Raw genomic sequence first — 16,061 nt, 5'->3', positions numbered from 1 at the left:
CTGCGCTTTTCCAGGCTAAAGAGCCCCATGGCTCTCAGCCTGTCGTTGTAAGGTCTGTTTTCCTGACCTCTGATCATGCGCGTGGCTCTTCTCCTGACTTTAGCGGAAGATGCACCTTACTTTAGTGGAATGACTTGTATGAATTAGAATCCTGTACATAATGAGAAGGAACCACTGATTCAATCCAATATAAGAGGCAATGCCATGGTTAAGGAGGGGCACACAAAACATAAATATTGGTAACTGATTGGAAGAAGGGAAATAGGAGTTATGCCACTGCTATATCTACTTCTATGGCTCCTATCTGTTTTTGCAATCATAATATTGAAGCTTTCATTTACTTTAAATGGGCATAATGAAAACCCCCTTAAAACCAGTGAGATTCTTTCTATTGATTTCAATAAACTTTGAGTAAAGGTTTGTATGATATATAACCTACTGTACAATAATGTGAAAAGAAAATATGTATGATGGGAAAAAAATTGCTCTTACTATTGGCATATTGAATATATTCCTCTGATTCAATGTTATAAATAGAACAGAAGTTTACAAATGTCTCTTTTCTCCCATGGCAGACTAAAACTGAAAGAACAAATATTTTATGAGTACTTTACTTAAACAATTCAACTTTGGCATGTGTCTAGTATTTTTATTTCAGAATTACTTTAGTTGGCTGATCAGAATATGGGATGTGTGATGAATTTTGCATTATCTTTTTCTGGATGAAATGCATTGAATTAAATGCCATATTTCATTGTTTCAGGCAACAGGCATTTAAACAAACATGAATCTGAGTTGCTGAAGAAAATTCCTATTAGTATTTGTGTTAACAAATTACTTTGATAACTTTCTTTGACAAATTAATTTTCCCAGTAATGTGCACAAAGGATAATTCTTTCATGAATATAATAAAAGGAAGAAAGAAAATATATTTCACATTAATATTGTCCATGCAATAAAAATCCATTGTGCAGGACTTCCTGATGGCTAAGTATAGGAAGGGAAGACACTTTAATCCATTTTCAGAATAATACATTTTCCTAAAAACAAAATTTTTTTGCCACACAGTGGTAATATCAAAGATGTCCAGAGAATATAGAGATGGAAGTGACCTTATTTACTATGTCCTCTTCCTACACATATTATAATAGTTTCCTGAATGAAAATGGAGGCTCTATTTCATAATTTGAATGACCTGATTGCTAAGAACAACTTTTCAGATCTTTGGTCTAAATTTTTTTGTTCATCTTCATCTAACTTCTGCTGATATCCTTTAAGTACAAGTCATAAGGAGCATGGAATTGCAATTATAATTTTCATTTTAAGATGAGAAATGCTAAAAAAGATGTTGAAAGAATATTAGGTTTTGTAGGAAAATACCTACATGTACACATGATTTTGGGGGCAACAGTCAGAAACTACTAAAGAACTTGAGAGTGACAGTTATTTCTCTATTGGTATATACCATGGAACTGAGTCACTGAAACAACTGTAGTACATTTATGCAAAATAGACTTCTAGGCTTAGACCTGCCTATGTGATAATTTTGCCAAAAATCAGGGATACAGCTGAGAACACACAGAACCATGGATTCTGTCAGTAAGCAAGGAGATGTGTCCTTGGTTACAAGCCCCAGTCCCAGAGCTAAGGATTTTAGGAGACTGATGAACAGAATCAAATAGCTGAAAATGTGACGCAAGAGGTTAAAGTCAAATGGGTCAGAATTTTATTGGGGCAAATATTCCATTCTAAGGCTAAGCAGTTGACTCATTCTGACCCTATGCTCCTGTCTCGTAAGTACAGCCTCTTGATACAGTTCATTAAGTGGATTTCTGGCTCAGGTTACAATTTGGAGGGAGAAGGTATTTTTAGTTCCTTAAATTAGTTCAGATTGTCTGAATTGTATCCTTTCCAGAACCAATGTTTTTTTCCTACATTTTAAAGACCTGAACAACATTATTTGCAGTTTGCATTATACCTGAACACCTTGAAAAGTACTATGATTTTTTTAAAGAGAAGATATGTTGGCAGGACTTTTTTCTAGCTTCACATTTCATGTTATAGCTACTGTTTGGGTTTTTTTTTTATATGAAAGATAAGGAACAAATATATTTTTATCTAAAGTTCATGTCAGCCTCTATATTTTCTTCATTCCAGTAATGTTTTCCAGGTAAGTTAAATTTTAGCTATAACATATAGCATGTTAAAAGACACCATTGAGCTTTATTCAATTTACATTTAACTCTGAGATTCGCTTCATGGGGAAAAAAAATCATGTTACATATCCTGCTATTATAAATGACATAAAAAATAAATGACATAAAATTAACATTTTTTCAACATGTATTACTCTCTATCTTATGTGAGACTCTTCATAAGTGATTTAGAACTGTAGTTTTCAAGACTTTTTCATTTGTAGACCCCTTTGGAAATTTCAAATGGAGGTATGGACCCCTTTGAATTGTAGGTATGGGTATTCATATATGTTTGATCTTAGTAATCTTTTATTAGACCCTTTAGATATAATCTGTAGTGTCCCCCCACGGGTCCACAGACCACAGGTTGAAAACCAGTGGTTTAGAAGATGGTTTGAAAAAAAAAAAATAAAGATAAACTTTACAAAGCGATAGAAGTCTGACTCCTGAAAAACAGGACTAGTTTTCTGCTAAGTCAGTTGTGCTGATTTGACTAACCTCCCATTATCATATAACTTTTGCAGCCACCCCTTAAAATAAAACTTTAATTGATTTGTTTGATAGCACATTAATAACTTCAGCGATCTTAAGTACCTGTATGAAAATATGGATGGTATTGAGTGTAGGGATGGTTATCTTGATAGAATAAAAAGGAATAAAATAAAGACAAGGACAAAAAGAGATATCTAGATTAATTGTATGTTGTAAAATAGCACTTTTTTATGACAATATTTGGAATATATGCTGAAGTATTTTCTGTAGCTAGCCAGAATATGCTCTAGATGTATCTTTCCACTTGCTTCTTTCTTTCATCATTATTGAGAAATGCCATATACTGTAGTCACCCATACCATCTACCAGGGGAAAAAGGGAAATTACCTGCTATGACAATCTGGAAAATAGTAGTATTTTTTATTAATGTGATTTATGTGTATGTGTTGGCTTATGATAGCTACTGCTATGGAAGTAAGTAAAGAGTTGTTAGGAGTATCAAATGCAAAACGTTTAGATCAGAAAGGTGTAAAAAATGTCGCATTTCTCTGGCAAGAAAGCCTTTTGACCTGGTGTCCTACAGGCCTACTAGTCCATTGTCCCTCTTAATAAGTACTAGTGAAATATACAGAACAAAAATGTACTCACACTCCCTGTGCCCCTGGCCCCTGGTCTGCATTTCCTGCCAGACAATGTTCTGTACCCTGTTAATTAAATGCAGATCATTCAAGTTAATTGAGAGTCATTCCAGGACAAGCCTGTCGAGCTTTGTGCTCTCACTCACCACCTACTGGGACAGAGGCAGAAATGCAATTTGGAAGGGTTACTTGTATAAACGGCTGTGCTGCTTGTATTCTGATCCAGATTGAAACCTGAATCAGGTAAGGACCACCTCAAATGAGATACCTATTTACAGCCAAGCATCCCAACAAATGCTCACACTCTACGGTTAAGCAAGTTACTCCTTGGACCCCGAGTAGGAACTGTCCATTTTTTTCAAGGCTGAGAAAAGACAGGCCCAGAAAATATTGGGAGTTGATTAAGAATATATGCAACTGTTACATCTAGGTAGATTTAACCAGGGTTAGGTTGATCTAAATGCTCATGCATGAAGGCATTCTCAGAGTTTAAATTGGTCAAAAATGGCATGCCTAATCCAAGTTCACCTCAGGTGTTAGGTCACCTGAGGGGAGGAATTCACTTAGAGCGAGAAGGTGTTAATCTAAACTACAAAGGAGTCAACCTGATTTTTAGTGAAAACTTACATGCATTCACAACACAGTCCCAGGACTAAGAGAGCCCAGCCACTTGCCTCAGCCTTTTGGGCTATGCTGTTCTTACCCCCCAACCCTGACTAGTCTTTTTTAGCCCCTCACCATCTCCCTTTCCCTTATGGACCTACCAACCCCTCCACAGACTCTCCAACCACTCCCCAAGACTCCTCCTCTCCCTCCCATATCCTGGCAGGCCATGGGTGAGGTGACTTGGGCTGCTCACATTGCTCCACGCAGCAGTGAATGACAGCAAAATATTTTTCCCATTCTAAGTTTAAGCAACTTAAAATAAAGTACTTAAACCTAGACCAAGTGCAGAGAATATTTTTATGTACCCTGAATGTCCAGGAAGCTCCCCAGAGAGTACCAGTGAGGACAGATGCACTAAGAAAGGGACATGCAGACATGGAGAACATACAATGAGGAGGGTCTGGTCCGGTCACCAAGAGATATAGCTCAGGTGGGCTGAGAAGACTTTACAAAACTGACAAGCAAAGATTAAGGTAGGAGGAAGGACAATGTTTCTAAGCCTTCTATTGTTTTTATTCCGCATGTTGTGTACCCATGGGGAGGATAAAAAATCAAGCTTTTGTTTTAAGGACACCAGTTAGAGCTGCTTTTAAACAACTAACTGTTCACAGATGCCAAGAGAAAAAGGACACGCTGGTAGCAAATGCATGTAGGTTGGTCAGAGTAGCGTGACTGGGAAATAAAAGAGCTGAAGCCCAGAAGTCTGGTTTCTGAGGGTTTGGACTGAAGGGTTCCTCTTAGAATAATGAGGTCTAAAGCACAGTTTATTTTATAGCCATGATATCTGGGTGATTATCTGGGCAAAGAGAAATTGATAAATATAATGGGCTTGATCTTGATTTCACACTGGTGTAAGTTATGAGCAGGGATCCTGGTTTTCTCTAATAAAAAAAATCCCCAATTTTCAGATTTAAAAAATAACCCAAAATCCAATTTCTGTAATTAAAAATGAAATGCCACTAATAGATATATAGATATGTCTATTCTACTAGTAGTACTATATCTATTAGTGGCATTTCATTTTAATGAATGATTTCTAATTCTTGACTTACACAGGTAGTAAGAAGATTTGTCCAACTAGGAGAACCAACCCTGACAGGCAATGAACAGCAGGATTCACTAATTTCATCAGCAGCCTACAGTAGGTGCTGTGAGGACTAGCACTCCCATCACACTTTTCTTAGTTTTAAACCTGGAACATTTGTTTTTTTTTAAGTGAGAGTACAGCAATAAAAAAACCTTTGAATAGAAGTCTTAAAGCTTTATCAATGACTGATTCTTTACTCCACTCATCAAAGACCAGTGTTGTTCACCTAAAATAAACAGTTATTCATCATGCTCCATTTGCTGTACATTTCTCTCCCACTCTCAGGAAAATCATTGTGTTCTTCAGTCTGTATGGTACCACTACATCTGAGCTAATTCTTTTGTTGTCAGCGGCTACCAGAGTCTCGTACTGTCCTGAAAAGGAAACTGTAATTATTCTCTAAGTTTTTCTTCACTATCCACTGCACTTGATAAAAAGAAAGTTCCCTTTTGGTTTTAACAATTTGTCCTCTCAAGTGATCTTAAACTAAAGCTTCAAGGTTTTCTCACTTAACTGAAGAGCATTTATAAATTTGTTTTAGCTGAAATATCAGTATCACCTAAGTAAGGAATGCTATGTTGTTGGGCTGTGGTTTTAGTAAACTGATGGCCATATTGTTAGGTAACTATTACTGGAGTGGAAAATTAAAGTAAAAAAAAAAGATGCTCTCAAATATTCTTTATACTAAAATCTAAGCACTTGTTTGTTACTTGTTTCATAAGTATTAGTATAAATCCTAAATATATGGTTGAACAAGGTTTAATAAACAGAACTTTGTGTAGCTCTTCTTGGTATTAAAGCTTAGATTTTCCATCCTGGGAGGAGAATTGATAAGAGGTGACTAATCATACAATGTGAATGGTGAATACTCAGCATGACTTTCATACATAATCCATAAACTGAAATGTGTTCATATAAGGCATTTTTCAAACAAATGGAAACAATGAAAATTATTAGAAATTGTAGTCTTTTCCCTGATAATTAAAAAAAAAATAACGAAAGGCTGAATTTTTTTAAAATAAAACCTCAGTGTGTGTCACTTCAATTACTTTTATCCCAAGCCAAGCAGTAGAAGAAGTAAAAGAATCATAACTCTAAATTCACAGTTAAATCTAATCTTAGGGCATCCTGTCCGAATACTGCCACAGAGTGAACTGTCACACTGGGGAAACCTAAGCATCTGGCTTCAATTAACCATCAGTCCTTACAGATAAATGCTAGAAATAGGAGGGGTTGCTAGAAATATGAGAGGTCTGGGGTCTGGTAAGTGAAATGCAGCTCTTTCCAGAGAAGCAGGGTCCATTTCTAGGAAGGATGATAGCATGTCACTAGGTGAGACAACTACTGTAAGCAATGGATATTGAGTTGGATGAGAGTTGGGCACAAGCTGAGGCTTAAATATCCTAGAGCGGAAAATGAACTTAGGGAATCACCTAAAGATTTTGGGTGTAGGTGGTGTGACAGGGGGCATGCTCAGGGCCAGGTCTCATACTAGCCAGCCCACCTGTCTCTGTGGGGCAGTCTGCCTAGTCTTTCCTGCCATGACTTTGCTGTTCCCATAAACTGGTGGTATAATGTAGAAGCCTGTCCATTTCTAGCCCTGATGCCAGGGGGTGCTATCTGTGGCTCCAAAACCTTCCCTACATCGCAGCCCATGTCTCACAGATGGCATCTACATGGTGTAATCAGAACCTACACCACAACTGCTCTCACAGGGACTCTCCCTCCCTCCCTGGAGCAGTGGGTCATCGTGCTCAACCTTCAGGCCACACTCAGTTTCCTTGCAGAGGAGGACTTACCAGGGTCAGGATTCACCCCTCACTCTCTGTTTGATGTCCTTGGTGTCTGGCCCAGCTACAGCCTCAGGCTGGAGGAGGAGAGGGAAAAGTACCTTCCAGCATGGAACAGAGCTCCCCCCCACAGTGGGGGTAGGGTTTGAGGAAGAGTCCCCATGTGGGACTGGGCAACAGTGCATGGAGCCCCTACTCCCCACCCCTCAGTGGTGGGGGAGAAGCAGGGAGAAGATGAGAGGGGGGGGCTCTATGTGAAGCCGCTAAGCCCATCCCCAGCCCTGGAAGGGGACTCTTCCCCCTGCTCTTTCCCCACCTGTGGGGTGAGGGGGTGCTCTGTATGGCACTACCTGGCCCGAGTGCGGAGAGCAGCTGTAACAGCTGCAGCCACAAGGGAAGAGTCCCCCTCTGGGGCCAGGAAGCCTCACATAGAGCTCCCCCTCCCCACTCTGGGGGGAGGAGGAGGAGGACGAGGGGGAAGAGTCCCTCCTAGCACAGAACAGGGTCCCCCTCCCTGCCTGGTAGGATAACCATTCCTACATGGTGTTGTTAAGGTGAAGGGGGCCGGAAGAATGGTTAATTCCTCCCTCCATATCTTGTGGTCCCTTCTGCCCTGAAGCTGGTGTCTGTCAGCCCCAGGGGCCACTGCTGCAGCCCCCTCCCCTCTGTTTCCCAGCTGACAGGCAGACCCCAACTGTGGTGGGGGAGGAGGGGAAGGAGAGAAGAATGAACCCCCTTCCTGTCCATTTTGCCTTAATGGGGCCATGCTATCCAGTGTCTCACCGTCCCCTGTCCCTGCTCTGGCTAGAAAGCAGAGGGGAGGAACCAACCCAGCTCTGGCGCCAAGCAGAGCCCTCCCCCAGAGAGCATGCCGGATGTTGGGGGAGTTTGGTTTATCTTCAACCAGCAAGAGGTCTGGGACAGACATAGGATAAACTGGTTTAAACCAAATCAGTTAAATCTGATACTACATTCAATCAGGTTTATCTCAAACCGGTTTCAGACATTTTCAGACTAGTTTATGCGCACTGCATGTCTGTTCTGTTGCAGGTTTAAACCAGTTTGGGTGATCACTTAAATTGATTTATGTGTAATGTCTGTCCCTAACCAAGATGGCAGAGTTGATTATGGGTTCAGGAAACTGGAGAAAGGTTGGAAGTCAGAAAAAAAATGTCAACTACAGGAAAAAGGTCCAAAAAAAAGAGAGAAAAGAAACTAAGACTCCTGAGACTTGTATTATAACTATTAAAACTATTAAACTAGTAATTATTAAAACTATTCTTCAAAGAAAAGCACCCCCCCCAAAAAATGTATTTCTTGCTTAAGCCCCTCTATCCAGTATTTTTTTTATTTTTAGTAAGTAAAAAACCATAGATGCCCAATATAGGATTTACCGTCCCAGTTTAGGTGCCTAGGCCCAACTGAGGAAGATTTGGCATCAGGCCCAGTTGGAAGTAATTTGCAATTAAGCTGAGTCATTCTCTGGGGCTACAGTAAAAGGGCTATACTCAAAGAGGCCATTTTAAGCATAGCAAGTTGTCAATGCAAGTACTGTTATGCTCTTCTCTTAGACACACAAAACTATACTCAGGATGGATTTTGACTCCTGGTTCTAGTTTCTCAGACATGACTGTGTCTCCTGATTCTTGTTTCCCAATCCTGACCATGGTTTGTTCAGCTCTGCAATCCTGCCTCCAGCTTCTGGCTTTAATTCTCCAGCCCTTTTCTCCTGGACCCTCATACCAACTTCTGGACCTTTCCTCACCACCCAGGTGATGTATCATGAATTTTCCATCTTGGTCCCTTACAACTCAGGCTAACTGTGGGGTCAACCAGATATTAGAATCATGGAAATATAGGGCCAGCTACTAGGAGTGATTAGATAATTATTGATATGGCACCTGGACTGAGGAGCCTGGTTCTCTGAAGGAAAAAGTCTAAAGAAAATATGCTTTCTTATTTATAGTGAGGTCAATAAATTCCTCCCTGGTTCTATATGTCATTGTTTTAAATAATTTCTCCTTTACATACTTGTGACATAAGGGCCTTCTCTGATTGTCCCTGGCCTCCACAGCTGTGACTTGCCACTGGAGGCCTGGTGAGCAGGGGTAGGGCTAGGAGCTGCAGCTTTGACCTCTTACTAGAGGGCTTGTAGGCCAGTACAGGCTTCTTTCCCTTCTCTACCGTTGGGATGTGAGTGATCTTGGGATACTGGAGGACTTCAAACTTGGGTGGCGTATTTGTGGGGAGTGGCCACACCCTAGTAGAACAGAAGCTTGATAGTACAGATCAAAGATCATCCTGCCCTGGAGTGGTGTAACTTTGACCTGCATAATGAGTCCTTAAAACTACTTTAAGGTGTTAATTCACAGACAATCCAGGGGTAAAGTGCTTCAATTACTGTGTAACGAGGGCCTAAGAGGGTATAAAAATAAATTGTTAGTAACTACAGTCAAAACAATGTTGGTGAGTGGGATGATCAATCTTTCTATTTGTCAATGGATGCCCAAAGATGGGTCAAAATTTTGTAGGATTTTACTAAACAATGCAGAGACAAAAGTCAATTCTTATTCCATACCTTATATAGTTGAATTCATTTAAATGGTCTATGAAATCTGAATTTATTTCAACCCTGGTTTTGAGTAAGGGTTGTTGGCAAATTCCTTTTTCACAAGAATTGGAAGAACATACTGTTCTGCCTGAGAGGATTTGAACAAAGCTCCCATCACAGTGGCCTATTAGGCCTGAGGGTTGGAAAAATCATTCACTCTTCCACCTGTCAGAAAATACTTTATTACTTACTATAGCAGGGGCAGAAAACCAGGTCTTCCCCTTTAAGATTAGTGCATTACTTGTAAACCACTGAACCAACAAGTTGGAGGATGGGATCTATATTTTGGCTGTAGTTATTTTGTGCTTGGAAAAATTTTTCTGGATTTGGCCATGAAGGTGATATAGACAGGGAATGTCTAGTTTATGAATCCCATTACAGGTTCTAAAAGCATGACTTAGCTGATCAGTTTCTCAGTGCTGTTGGGCAATTCTGCACATAACCAGAAGCAGAAATTAGGTACCTAGAGAATATCACATGGGAGATTTTAAGTGCCTCCATGACAGTTGACTGGGAGTTTTAAGGATCTAGATTTTGGACTTGGACTTGCTACCTAATGTAGCACCTACTTCACTTTGTGGGCATAGGAATGTAAAAGAGAAATGGAAGTAAATGGGAAGCTCAAGAATTAAAGCATGTACATCAGGGTCGGCAATTATTTCATGTGGAAAGCAGCTTAATGAGTTTTGGTGAGTTGTCAAGGACCACAAGGTAAGCCCTGCCCCTTCACAGATGCCGCACCACTTGGTCACCATTTTGAGGCTAGAAGTCCTGACCCTAACACCTGAACTTTGCCACTTGAAGTTCCTCCCTTGCCCCTGGAAGTACTCCTTTTTGGCGGGGTATGCACTCCCCCACCCCCATGGTAGATAGCTGCTGCCAGTGGCGGTAGCAGTAGCAGCAGGTGGGTCCCTCAGGGCCCTTGTGGCCTGCGCAGATGCTGCTGCCCAGCGGCAAGTGGATCCAGCAAGACCTCGATTGCATGAGGCTCCCTGCAGCACAAATACAACTCCTGGCACTTGTGCATCACTGAGAGAAGCCTTGCGCAATAGAGCTGGCCACTCCTCCCTACCATTTCTGGCAGACTCCCAGTAGTTGCATATGGTAATAGGGATGAGGAAAGGCATCCAGCTCCATCATGTGGGGCTTCCCTCCTGGTGGCATGTGCGTGCTGAGAGCTGTGCCATGGGGAGTCCCATGCTATAGAGACAGACTGGCCTGGCTGCTTCTTGCTGTCACATGCAGCTTTCATTGGAGCTGCATGCTCTTGGGTATGAGTGCCTGCATGGACCAAGGCCCTGAGGGCCACTGTCTGCTGCTGCTGCAGCCACTGCCAGTGGCTGTGCACTATGGGGGTGTGGGGAGTGTGTGTGTGGAGGGGGTACCCACATCTTCCACCCTCCCGCACTTCCTGTCCACCTAAGCTCCACACTCTTGCCACCCCCCTGGGCACAGGTTCCAGGCTGCCCCCTGCCCTTTCTCTACTTGCTGCCCAGAGCGAGTTCTGCAGCAGGAAGATGAGGAGTTGCTGGATGCTGGGGAAGCCAAACGCAGCAGTGGCATCAGCCGCTCCACTCAGAAGCTGCTTGCTGGCTAGGTTGGGGGCCATCCATGCACAAGGGTGGGAGCAAGATACATGGGCTGGGTGGGGTACAATTAATTGGTAGGCATCCACAGGCCATGTTAAATTGTCTGGAAAGCTGGATCTGGCCCATGGGCCATATTTTGCCCACCCCAATGTAGATAATAAAGGATCCTTATTTGTTTTGTTGATCTTTTGTTTACAAGCTTATTTAAAGACATTTAAAATTATCTAAAATACCCAGGAGCTTTGAAACATGCTAATTAATTACAACACAATTTACCACTGAAAACAAGAGGTGTATAGTAGTTTCTGGATGAACTGCACATATTACAAGCCAGAGGAAAGGCGGAAAGTTCAAGCTTATGTTCATTCTCTTTCAAGTTCCCACTGTAAGTCAGTTTTTAGCTATTTTTTTTTTAAAAAGGGATCAATGATGAATTTTGAAAATATAATTTTAGCTTTAGAATGCCCTTTAGCATATGGGTACTATGCTTTACATTTATTTTTTGAAAAAGAGTTTTTGAAATAACCAACACACAGAAACATCTCTAACACCAAAGAAAGATACAGTGGGGATATTTCCAGTTTGTCTTGGAGCAGGAAGCTCTGAAAAACTCTTGAGGAAGCCTACATTCCAGAAAGATTTGAAATATAGTTTTAAAGTTGCTAGCAGCATGGAAGTCCTGGATATGCAATACAGCTACAACTTCTGATGTTCATTCTTTTTACTAGATGTTATCCTTTGATAGGACTGTGCTCTTAGAGGATCCATTAGTGTAGCTTAACACTCTGGAAGAAAAGTAGTCCCATTGTTATGAAGACCACGGAAGAAAGTTCTTGCTGGTGTCAGTATAGTATTTCTCTAGGACTGTTCCTCATTGCCAGAGAAACTTCTTTCAGAAGTTGCACTATTTTAAACATTTTGGGGTGGTTGATGATACTAGCTAATGGAGTTACTTAACACTGCTAGGTTACCACCCTGCTGAGGGCACTTACTGCTGCACAGAGGAGCAATTACTTCTCGCTGAGATGTGCTGCAGTGAGACGGCTTCCAAATGTGAATACTGCATCTGCACTCTTGTGCTGTCTGGATTTTAACTGCCTGGCCTTATATTGCATATGTTTTCTATTACTCAGAAGAAGTCTTGTTTATTTAGCTATGGATGACTCTTTTAGAACCAGATAGCAGCCAAAATAATGAAATGGGTAAAACACCATTTTTTTAAAGCTGACTCGGATGGGTTTTTATTAATTTTGATTTCATACAACTCTATCTGTTAATACACTGAACTTTGTCCTGGAGGAAAAAAGAGGGCATTTAATAATGTCAGTCATAGATATTAGGGCTGTGTGAAGCTTCAGTCCCTGATTCGATTTGGCAGAGATTCAGCCTGATTCAGTGGCTGAATCTCTGAATCTGAATTGAATCAGAGGACCCTTTAATCTCTCTGAATTGTATCAGAACCCTCTGACTTGATTCAGAGAGATTCGGAAAGATTCATCTATTCAGACATAGACACAGCTTTAAACAGTTTTTCTACATACCTCTAGGTAACAGGTGGCTCGTGAATGCTATGATGCTAGGGCACATGAAGTGTCCCACAGAAGCACGGGGGGCTCCCCAGCATGCTCAGCAGCAGACCTGGAAGTGGACCACAAGCCCCAGCTCACCGATTGGTGCCTCCTGGGTCTGGGGTTCACCCAGAGTCCCCCCTGCGGCTGATAGCTAAGCAGGGGAGGCTGCGGGGGGGAGGGGTGCACTCTCTGACAGACCCGGAAGTGGACTGGAAGTATATCCAGTCCACTTCTGGGTTCACTGCCAAGCACATGGGGGTCCCCCATACTCCTGTGGGATTCTCCATCCGCCCCAGCATCACAGCATTCATGAGCCACACCTGGTACCTCGAGGTATGTAGAAAAAACATTTAAAGTTGTGTCTATGTCTGAATCACTGATTCTCCAAATCAGCATCAAATCTTCAGATGTGTATTCTACTGAATGGAATCAGGGACAGTGATCTGAATCAATGAATTGAATCACTGTCCCTGATTTGGGCCAAATTTGAATCCAAATGAAATAGGGACCACTTCACATACCCCTAATAGATAGTGCTATGAGAGGTAAGTTTGGAGAGCATCTCACACACCCCAAGCACTTCACAATTAGGAATCCTACACTGCATGATGAAGAGCTGGAAGTTAGAAGTGCTTAGGAAGATAAATTAAAGTGATGACAGGTTTGCTACTGAGACCAGTAGAGGACAGAAATAAATCTAGTGGATGAGGAGTGCAAGGCAAGTTCTGACTTATTACTCTATTTTTTTTTCACAAAAGAAGCCCTAATCACTCTTCAAAAATGAGGACTAGATAGTAGAATGAATGTTCTGGTGATATGATACCACTCTTACACCTAGTTGATCTAAACTACACCATATTACACTAGTATTATGAAGTAACCAGAGGCTCAGATTTTGAGATTTTTAAATAATGCTTTGGCTTCAGTCTCATTGTTATGATTTTATTCATCTTTGATATAGTATCTTTGCATTTGTAATTGCTAGTTACTAATGCATAACCCTTCCTTCCTTCCTATTCAAGGGGAACCCCCATTCATAACAAAAGGGCACATAGAGTAGAAGGTAGGTTAAAGAATCATTTTGCAGACTTTATCCACTCTGATCATCTGAGCAGATGCAAGATTCGCTCTTTCTAAATCATGCCAAATTGTGCTTGTTCCTATTCCCTACTCTCTAAGAGGAAAGGAGGGGAAAACTGGAGAACCGTACTATTAACCAGTCCTAAATTGTGGTATTATAAACACCTGAGGGCCATGGGAGCCCCAGAACTCAGTGAAAGGCATCTTCTCCATGCATGATGCATGTAAGAAGGATAAAGGAATGGTTTTGGAGAATACATATTTATTTAAATAAAAGTTTACATGGAACAGCTAAATTTCAGAATATGTTTAAAATTAAATGTACAAATGAAGAATCATATTTTCAATGTGTTCAATACACTGGAAGCCACAATTCTGCACCATAAACAGTGATTAACAAATGGAGAAATGTATTTGAAACAGTGAAGTGCAAATATCAGTATAAACTATCAGATCTCTCTCCCCCAGACAAGCTTAACACTGTAGACATTTACTTCAAAAAGGCTATAACAGGCTGGTCATCTAGGAAGAGATTGAGTCAGTTCCTCCAAATCAAGTGGAGTGCATGGAAGGAACCTCAGGAGTTCATCTAGTCCAAGCTCCTCTCAAAGCAGGACCACCCCCAACTGCATCATCCCAGCCAAAGCTTTGTTTAGCTGAATCTTAAAAACCTCTAAGGATGGAGATTCCATGACCATGGGCAACTGGTGCCTCCTGAGTTGGGGGGGCACATACCCCCCTTAGCAGCCAGTCAACAACCAGGGGGTCCCCCGAAGCTGATCTCACTGACTGGTGGAGGGGCCCACAGCCAATCGTGCTGACCTGGAAATCCAAGTGGCCCCTCTCCTGGTGGCTGCACTCCCCAGCTGGTGCTTGCAGGGGGGGCACCAGTGCTCCTGCTTACCCCCCATCACCCAAGTGGGGGAGTGCTGGATGTCAGGGGGGTGCACCAGCATTCTAAGGGGGTGCACATGCCACAACCTCTCTAGGTAGCCTGTTCCAGTGTTTTACTACCCTCATACTGAGAAAAAATTTCCTTGTATCTAACCTAAACTTCCCTTTGCTGCAATTTGAGACTGTTGCTGCTTGTTCTGTCATCAGCCACTACTGAGAACAGTCCAGCTCCATCCTCTTTGGAACAACCCTTCAGGTAGTTGAAGGCTGCTATCAAATTCTGCCTTAGTCTTCTCTTCTGCAGACTAAGCCCAGTTCCCTCAGTCTCTACTCAGAAGAAGAGCTGGAAGGGATAGGTTGCACCCAAGAGTGCTACAGGAACTGGCAGACATAGTGTAGCCACTGGTGAGGATATTCAAGAACTCATGGCACTCAGGCAAACGTACCTGAAGATTGGAAGAGGGCCAATGTGATGCCCATCTTCTAGAAAGAGAGGAAAGAAGACCCAGAAAACTACAGGCCAATCAGTTTGACCTGAATCCCTGGGAAATTTTGGAAAAAAAAAATCAAAGAAACCATTCTTGACAGGCTAACAGAAGGCAACATTCTGAGAGATAGCCAGCATGGGTTTGTTGTGGGTAGGTCTTGCTTGACCAATCTCACTTCCTTCTATGACCAGCTGATGTATCACCTGGACAAAAGAGAAGAGCATACATTTGGACTTTAAAAAAGCCTTTTACCTGGTGTCCCATGATATCCTCATGGAAAAAATGAGCAACTGCAGTCTTGACTACTCCACAGTCTGATGGCTGGGGAACTGGCTCTGAGGTCGGACCCAGAGAGTGGTAGTTAATGGAACCAAATCAACACGGCACTCAGTGACGAATGGTGTCTACCAAGGGACTGTTCTCAGACCTGCACTCTTTAATGTCTTCATAAGTAATTTGGACACTAGTGTCAAAAGCGAACTGGCCAAGTTCACTGATGACACCAAACTTTGGGGAAGAGTGTCCATGCTTGAGGATAGGCTGGTGATTCAGGCCAACCTTGATACGCTTGCAAGGTGGACAGATGAAAACCTGATGGCATTCAATACGGAGAAATGCAAGGTGCTCCACTGTGGGAATAAAGACCTGCCTCACACTTACAGGCTCAGCAATGCTACACTCGCTAGCACCATAACCAAAAGAGATTTGGGGGTCATGAATGACCACAAGATGAACATGAGCTACCAATGTGATACTGCAGCTGGCAAAGTTAACAAAACTCTGGCTTGCATCTACTGATGCAGCTTGAGCAAGACCCAGGATGATATCCTCCCTCTGTATTTGGCCTTGGTGGGGCTACAGCTGCAGTATTGCATCCAATTCTGGGCTCCACAATCTAGGAAGGACATAGAGAAGCTTGAAAGAGTACAGAGGACAGCCATGCACATGATCAGAGGGCAA

The sequence above is a fragment of the Crocodylus porosus genome, unplaced genomic scaffold, assembly GCF_001723895.1.
Source record: "Crocodylus porosus isolate Cpor-Errol unplaced genomic scaffold, CroPor_comp1, whole genome shotgun sequence".
Lineage (NCBI taxonomy): Eukaryota > Metazoa > Chordata > Crocodylia > Crocodylidae > Crocodylus > Crocodylus porosus.
This window is presented reverse-complemented; position numbering follows the sequence as displayed.